The sequence below is a fragment of the Orcinus orca genome, chromosome 12 (genome assembly GCF_937001465.1).
Source record: "Orcinus orca chromosome 12, mOrcOrc1.1, whole genome shotgun sequence".
NCBI classification, from domain to species: Eukaryota; Metazoa; Chordata; class Mammalia; order Artiodactyla; family Delphinidae; genus Orcinus; species Orcinus orca.
In genome coordinates this window covers 71,020,658-71,029,013 of record NC_064570.1, presented here as the reverse complement: position 1 = coordinate 71,029,013, position 8,356 = coordinate 71,020,658, and positions in this window count along the sequence as shown.

Sequence of the window (8,356 nt, the reverse complement as noted above, 5' to 3'; positions counted from 1 at the left end):
TTATCACTGGTGGTAGTGGAATAGGGCTATTGTCTCCAAAACTTTGATCAAATCTTTTTTGGGGAAACATCTATATGATCACTGGGACTAAAAATGTTCCAAGGTGAATTTTGCACATTTGCACTCTTGCAAACACACATGCATTCTTCATCTTAGTTTCTTAGACAATAAGTCCTGGGTTTGAGTCAGTTTGGAGGAATTTATGGTGCTTACTGTCAACAGTTTGGTTCTTAAGGTTAAGTTCTGAATATACATGATTTCCTTAAAATCACTGTATAATATACTTTTCAAAAATATAAAATTTTAGCTCATTTTATTGGCAGAGGTTTGATTCTCTCATTTTCTTCTCTTTCCCAAGAGAATCATGGATCTCATATGACCTATTTAGGACCACTAAAATGTACTACATTACTCAGAAAGTTTTACTTCACATACTTCTTCTGTTATGCTTATCGGATTTGAAATAGAAAATTAATTTCAATCCTCTTAGCTAAACAAATATACCCCCCAACACATATGTTGTCTACTGTGTGTAAAGGATGATACTGACTTACTGCTTAGAAAGACTTATCAATGGGTGAATTTAAAGAACTATTTATAAAACAACTGAAACTTAGAATTATGTTTTTTTCTTTACCCAAATAATACATTTCATTTTATTTATGTTTTTTCTTGCTTAAATCAATAACTGTGTGGGCAGAAGAGACATTTTTCCTTTTTTGATATGTTTCTAGTTAAATCCCAGGTATTCACTTTGAAAAAGATTTAAATATATGTATGACCAAGATCAGAGTTGTGCACAAATCATTACCTTTTTGTTTTTTCAGCTTCAAAACAATCTTTTTAATAAACTGATTTTTCTAGCTTTCTTCAATGGCCAAATCATAAAGTTCAGAGATATTTAGAATATTTGGTCTAATTGGTGGTGAAATCATGTTGTCATTATATGGGGTCAGTGTATAGGCAGATTCACAATTCTTTATCGATTTGCCATTCAACTAAGGGGAAAAAAATCACCCTCAGATGTTTTTTTTTTCTAAATAAAGTCTAGGAGGGCAACCCCCTGTCTACTTCTTTCTGTATTTAACAACTGGCAGTTTGATCCAGTTAGTGAAACTGTCTAGAGCATGGTGGCCACAATAACTTGTGATCCCAGTCTAGGCTAGTTTGCTTTACCCACAGTCCAGGTAATTCTTAATCAGCTTGGGATGCCATAACAAAATACCATAGACCGGGTGGCTTAAACAACAGAAAATTATTTCTCACAGTTCTGGAGGCTGGGAAGTCCGGCAAGGTAGGTTTCATTCTGAGGCCTCTGATCTTGGCTTGTAGGTGGCTGCCATCTTGCTTGTGCACACATGACCTCTTCTTTGTGTGCTCTCAGAGAGAGAGAGAGAGAGAGAGAGAGAGAACAAGCTCTTTGGTGTCTCTTCTTACAAGGGCACTAATCCCAGCATGAGGGCCCCACCCTCATGACCTCATCTAACCCTAATTACCTCCCTAAGGCCCCATCGCCCAATACTATTGCATCGGGGGTAGGGCTTCAACACATGAATTTTGGGGGGACTCAAACACTCAGTCCATAACAAGTGTCTATTCTAAACCCACAAGTTGCAACTTGGGCCAGGCCCAGGGAACTCATAAAATAAAGCAGTCAGCAGGGGAATGAGGCAATGGGTATGAATGGAAGCCCAGGCCAACCAATCTCCTTCTCCTCATTTTCATGATCATTATCTCAAGTGCTTATACCTGGCACAGAGGAGGTGATAAATACATGCTTAAAAATAACACCCAGAATTCCTTGAGGCTTACTCTTTCAGGGCATTATCTACTCCGTGCTGCATGATAAGGCTCCAAAATATTATACTAGAGGTATTATCTTAGCCACATATTGTATATAACACATGTTCAAATAATGGGGACGTTTATTTGTAATGAGAATTTTAATATCAGAATATTGTAGCATGGCATAGGAATCAGACATTTGCCATGTTCCCTACTGGTTTGGGTATTTCTGATAATAATGCCTTCAAACTGAGGAGTGCCAGGATCCTGTAGTTATGCCTCATCCCCTGCTCTGCCATGTAAATATTTTTTTTAAACATCTTTATTGGAGTATAATTGCTTTACAATGTCGTGTTAGTTTCTGTTGTCCAACAAAGTGAGTCAGCTATACATATACATATACCCCCATATCTCCTCCCTCCCACCCTCCCTATCCCACCCCTCTAGGTCATCACAAACCATAGAGCTGATCTCCCTGTGCTATGCAGCTGCTTCCCACTAGCCATCCATTTTACATTTGGTAGTGTATATATGTTGATGCTACTCTCTCACTTCGTCCCAGCTTCCCCTTCCTCCATGCCATGTAAATATTTAATCAGATAATCTCTGCTTCAAAACTTGCCTCTGAAGCCTTTCATTTCAGCAATATTTTAAAATTTCCAATAACATGTTAAAATTCATTCACTTTTCTCAAGCCCCGGGGACAAGTAGTCTGCTTAGAATGTCTACTTTAATCCAGATTGCAGTCACTGTGACCATATGATCCATTATTGCCTTCCAGTGTGGTTTTACCAAACTGAGACAATATGATCACATTTTAATCTATATTTGTAAATGTTTTACTAGTAGTAAAACTGACGTTTATGCTTTTGAAATCCTCTGTGTATGCATTCATATACTGAAATGTGTATAGTATATACTCTGACACGTGGCACAGATGAGAGCAAAACTCTGGAAACTGTTCACACAAGTGAATACAGATGAGTTTGGAAAGTTCCTTTAGCCTTTTGCTCAGCATAACGACTACTCATGTTCTTTACTCGTCTCTGTATTTTACATTCAACTTCATCAGTGATTTGTAATATACCATACGATTATCATCTCATTTACCCAGAATTTCCCTTGCTGGTAAGTACAAGTATCCAAAATATAGCAAAAATATTAAGCCCCAGGTATTATCCTCTGATAACCGAAATGGATGACATGAAATGACTTTTACTCTGGAAATAATCTTAACAAGCTTGGTTATCTCATTTCCCAAACTATACTTGAAAGCAGCTGTCAAGGCAAGTCTAGATCAGTCCCCAAAAGTGACAGCCTGAGAGAGAAGATGCAGACAAACTACTAAACGATTAAAACAACAAAAACCAGTTATTAAAAACTACAAAATTACAGTTGTTTAGAGCTGCTGAGTTTCGGTGCTAGTTGCTATGCGACCCATACTAGCTTGTGAAAGCCTACCGATGTATGTTATGTTCACAATGCTGGCTGAAGAATTGATATAAAATTTAGTTATGGTCAGTATGAGTTTTGTAAGGTGTTATAGAACATTTTTCATAAAAAAGCTTAACATACATTTTTTAAAGCTTTGTTAAAAGAAGAGAAAAACATCAGCAGTCTACAGAATCGACTTGCTTCTGTACCAAATGAAATTCTAATCTCGAAAGTCAAGAAAAAAATCTTTCCCAGATGTTTTATTATACCCCCAAATCCTTAACCATTAAAATACTGGTGATTTTGACTGTTAATGAGTGTATTGAAAGTTGAGAATTAGCCATACAGCTGAACCCAGTTTATGCAAACACATCACACAGGAACAGCAACTCTGGTGTATTGGAGAAAATTCAGGACGTGGAATACAATAGCTTTAATTGTCTAATCCTAGTAGACTGCCCTGAGTGAAGTAAATGGTCACCAAATATAATATGCTGATAATTGTAATTAGTATTATAAAATGATAGAAATTACCTCCTATAATTGAAAGAAAGATTGGAAGTTCCTAAGGGCAGAGATCAGCAATCAATCATCCCTGAAGAACTAGTGTGAGGGTGAGTGTGTGCTGGTGCATGTTTTGGGAGGATTGGGGTGTTGCAACTCTTGTTCTCTGAAACTGTCAGTTTCCCCTTCCCACGACTATGTTACTCTTAAACCTCCAGCTTCCTGGGGTTTAGCCAACAACACAAGGTTTTTCTAAGAACTGCCTATTAAGGAACTACTCTCTTCTCAGCTAGATAAGCCCTCCAGGGGCTTTCCAAGAGTAATCCTTAGATGACTGAGGCGTCTGGAAAATGAGAAGAAGTCCCTTTCTGTTCTAAGCACGTTCCATTCTTCTCTTAACGGACAGGAGTAAAAACTGCAATTCTGCGTTCCTTAGGATTTAAACTACAGCTACCGACCCAGATACCAGATCACAAAACAACATCGATCTCAGCATACAGGAGAAAAGAACAGACTAGTATACAGTACTGAGATCTGAGAGGACACATTCATTTTTTTCCCTCAAAACTCCTTTAAGTTGCTCAGTTGTTGGAAAAAATTGCAGCTAACAATCTTAGAAGATGCACCTTTTAAACTTTTCAACAGTTTTTCTTTACAGTGTCTATAAAAGTGCCGTTTAATTATGTTTTTCTTTTAAAAATCAGAGTGGGCTTGGTGCCAAGATTCTACTGCCAAACAAAACTACCACTTTATCAGGCAACTGTCTAAAGATAAAAGCGTGTTATTTCTGAGACAGAACCAAATTTAGTATTCTGCCACTGTACTTGGAGCATTTACTTTAAAAGGCTCTCTTTGTGGCCTGGGAAAATAAGCAACATCATTGTACCCACCCAATGGGCAGTGGTGCCACTTCCTGTAGATGGTACGTGGCTGATGTGGCTCCGTGGACAGATGTCCTGGGCACGCATTGGTCCAGCATCTTTCCTGCACAGAGCCGCCAGATGAAAGCTTGGTTTTTGGTGGAAGCTAGTGTATCATAATGCCATAGGGACCACCTTGTTATGACTAGGACCTACATGTCTCAATTTTTAGACTAGATGAGACAAAATACTCTCCGTGTCTTTCCTATTTTGAAGACTTCAGAAATTTTCTCTTTTGCTGGAATTATCTAGAACGTTCAAACAGAGCTACACCCTGTGAGTCCACCAGATTTATGACCTTTCAGTGGTTTCCAAAGGTGGTTGCTCATCAGAATGACCTCGGGAATTATTTTAGAAAGATTGTCTCCAGGGCCCCATTGAGATCTACCTTGCAGCCCCTAAGAGTGGGGCCCAGAAACCTACATTTGGTAAAGCTCTCCAAGGAATTAGGATGTTCATGATTTAGCTTGATTTGGGAACCAGCATGAAAACCTATCTTCCCTAAATTAATTGTTCTTCCAGCTCCTACACTTTCCTTCTGTGCACAATTATGTGTGTCTTTTTCTCCCCAATAAAATGTTTTCTCAGTTTTACCTATCTTTATATTTTTTCCTGTAAACTATCTTAAGTACTTTGGTAAGGAAAGTGGTGGTAAAACTATCAGACACATAGATGGTATTCTTTTCAGTATTTTTATAAAGCGGAAACACATTTTAGCAATGACATTGTCAAATTCTGTTTTATGATGGCAAGAAATGAGTCAAATTTACAGAACTCCTGAACATAGGCAATCGTTTTACAATCAGGGACAAAATCCAATTTTACTTGTTTCCTGGAAATGAGATAATTTTTTTAAATTCATGATCTGCTTTACACTATAGGTTAGATCAAATCACTATAGTTCGATGAACATTTATTTAGTCCAATCTTAGGCACATAGGATACAGAGTTAAGTACTAGATTCTACCCTTCTTTAAAAAATTCATAATATAGTAAGGAAGTCAGACACATGTTTAAAAAATAGTGTGAAAAAGGTGAAGCAAGTACAAGGTGCTGAAGGAACACATTTGAGAAGCATCAGCTCTATCGGGGTGGGCAGATGTGATGAAAAGAAAGGCTTCCTAGAGGAGGTGATACCTCAGTTGGGTTTTGAAGGATGCGTTCAAGTTTGCCAGCCTATCAGGGGGGAGCTTGGGGGAGTGGAGGCCACCCACAGGAGAAGAAACAGCCTGTGCAAAGGTATGGAAGTGTGACACTGTCCTGTGTGTTTAGGACGCAGTGTTGGGGGTTGCTGCCATGAGAGGTTAGCTCCTGCTAGTGGTGAGGAATGGCAAGAAATGAGGCTCCAAACTAGACTTCTAGCCTTGAATAGACGTTTGACTTGAATGTCATGCTAGAGAGCTTGGACTTCAACCTTTACATTCAGGTTTTGAGGTCAGGGAAAAGTCATGTCATCAGATGAGAATTTTGACAGGGAAACCTGGCCAACCATGTAGGCTGAGTTGGGGTGAGTTTGGGTGGGGATTAGACTAGAGGCAAAGAGCCCAGTAAAGAGCTACTGTCCTAAGAAAGTGGCCGCAGAAATGGCACAAGAGGGCAACTTGTAAGACATTCCAAGAGCAGAATGTTCAGTGTACTTAGTGGCTCATTGAATATAGGGGAGAAGAATTGAGGGTGTAATGTCACACCAACTTTCTGGTTTGGGAGCCTAGGTAGACAGTGAGACCACCAACCTAGACAGAAAAACCAGGCTTGAGGTAAACAGATAACGAGTTCACTCTTAGACATGTTTGTTAAACATTTTTGTAGAATATTTATCAATAAGTTTGATAACACCTAGACATAAAGCAACAAGTTATAAACATTATGTGGTTTTACAGTGAACTAACCCATTAACACATCACCAACTAGCCAGTTATGTAACTATATTTTGTTCTGGACCCAATCAAATAGGAACACCTTTGTCTCTGTTCTAAACTAAATGTTCCTTTTAGTGTAGCTTTGAAGCCATTTTTTTTTTCCCCGCGAGAAGAGATAGATTTTTTAAAAATCTGGCCCCAAATACACAACTAAAATATTACACACATGGTCACAACTGCATGTCCTGTTTTCAATAGAGTGCCAAAAGCCATGTGTTCCTAAATAGCAGGTGATTTAAAAAGTAACTCCAAATTTCCTTGGCACAGATTTGTAAGTCACTTCAGGCTGTAAGTTTTGACTTCCTGTTTAGGTTTTACAAAGACAATTATTAATTACAAAATTAGTTGACTTACCCCAAAGATGTTCCCTACTCTGAAGGAGAGAGATGAACCACGGGCTGTTTGGGTATCTGGAGATGAATTTAGCATTAAAGAGTGGGTTAACAGCAGAGAACACGATCACTAAAAGAAGACTGTCTCCCCCTCCCCTTGTTGGAAGGGGGCCCTTCTAGGTCCTACTCACCTGTGGTCTGCTGTCTGCAGGCCTGGGTTCTGTCCTAGGCTATAGTCTCTTGCTGCTGTAGGCTTCTGTTCAAAATTTTCTCCCTACTCCAGTCCTCAATGTTGTTACCTGCACATTCTATGTCCATTCTGGATATTTTTACCTTCCATCTCTGTCAAATACTCATTAAATATTTCTCCTATTTTAAAAAAATCACTATTAAGTGTATTTTTTAAAGATATTTGATCTCCAAGTAGAAACACTTTTGGCCAATGGCAACAATTCTATTACGGGCCCAAAGCATCTTTCATATCAGTATCTTTCATTTATGTTCTTAAAAAGTGTCATTAGACACTGGAAACTGTGCCCAGGAAGAGGCTCCAGGGAATCAAGTTGAACTCGGTGGTAGATGTTGTTTGTACCCTGCTCAGATACCTCATCTTCCAGCTGTGTTGAATTGTGAGCTGTATTTATACGTGGAACAGGCACTTACGTTGATGAAACTTTAAAACACGTTTAGTACTTCTGGTGATGGTACTTTATTAAGGAATATTCCTATTATTGACTACTTTTTATACTTCCATCCTCTCCATCCCTTAGTGTTCTTACAATCATAGACAAATGACAAAATCGATAGCAAAAACAGCCATAGTAATTCTAAAAGTAACAACAGCAGTATTTCTTGGGCACTATCTCTGTGCCAAGCATTTTCCATGCATTATCTCATTGAAGAGTAAGTACAAAGATAGAAATTTTCTCCTTTCCACGGACAAGAAAACAAATTCAGAGAACTTATGTAACTTGCCTAAGGTAACAGTGGGTGGTTGAGCAGGGATGCCCTTCCGTGGAGTCTGACGCAGAATTCCCATTCCTGTACATGTCTCAAAGTTGCTTAAAAAGTAATGTGGGGTTGGTGGAGGAGGGCATTTGTTCAGACACTGAACAAAACACATGGTGGTGGTGGGGTTATTCTGTTCACACACAGAGAAAATGATGCAATCTGTTAACTAGTAAATGTTTTCTCTCTTTCAAAGAACATGAGAACAATTCTTTCAGATCTGAAGAAGTGGTTCTCCAAGTGTGGTCTGGGGACTCCTGAGGATCTGAGACCCTTTCGAAGGGTCTGTGAGGTTAAAGTTATTTTTATAACAATACTGTGAGGTAAAAACTGTTTTCATAATAATACTAGGATGCTCATTTTCTCACAATTGTGCTCATGGTGAAATTTCCCAGTGACTGCATGACACGGGATATGACAACAGATTGAATGCAGAAGCAGATAGAAGAATGTA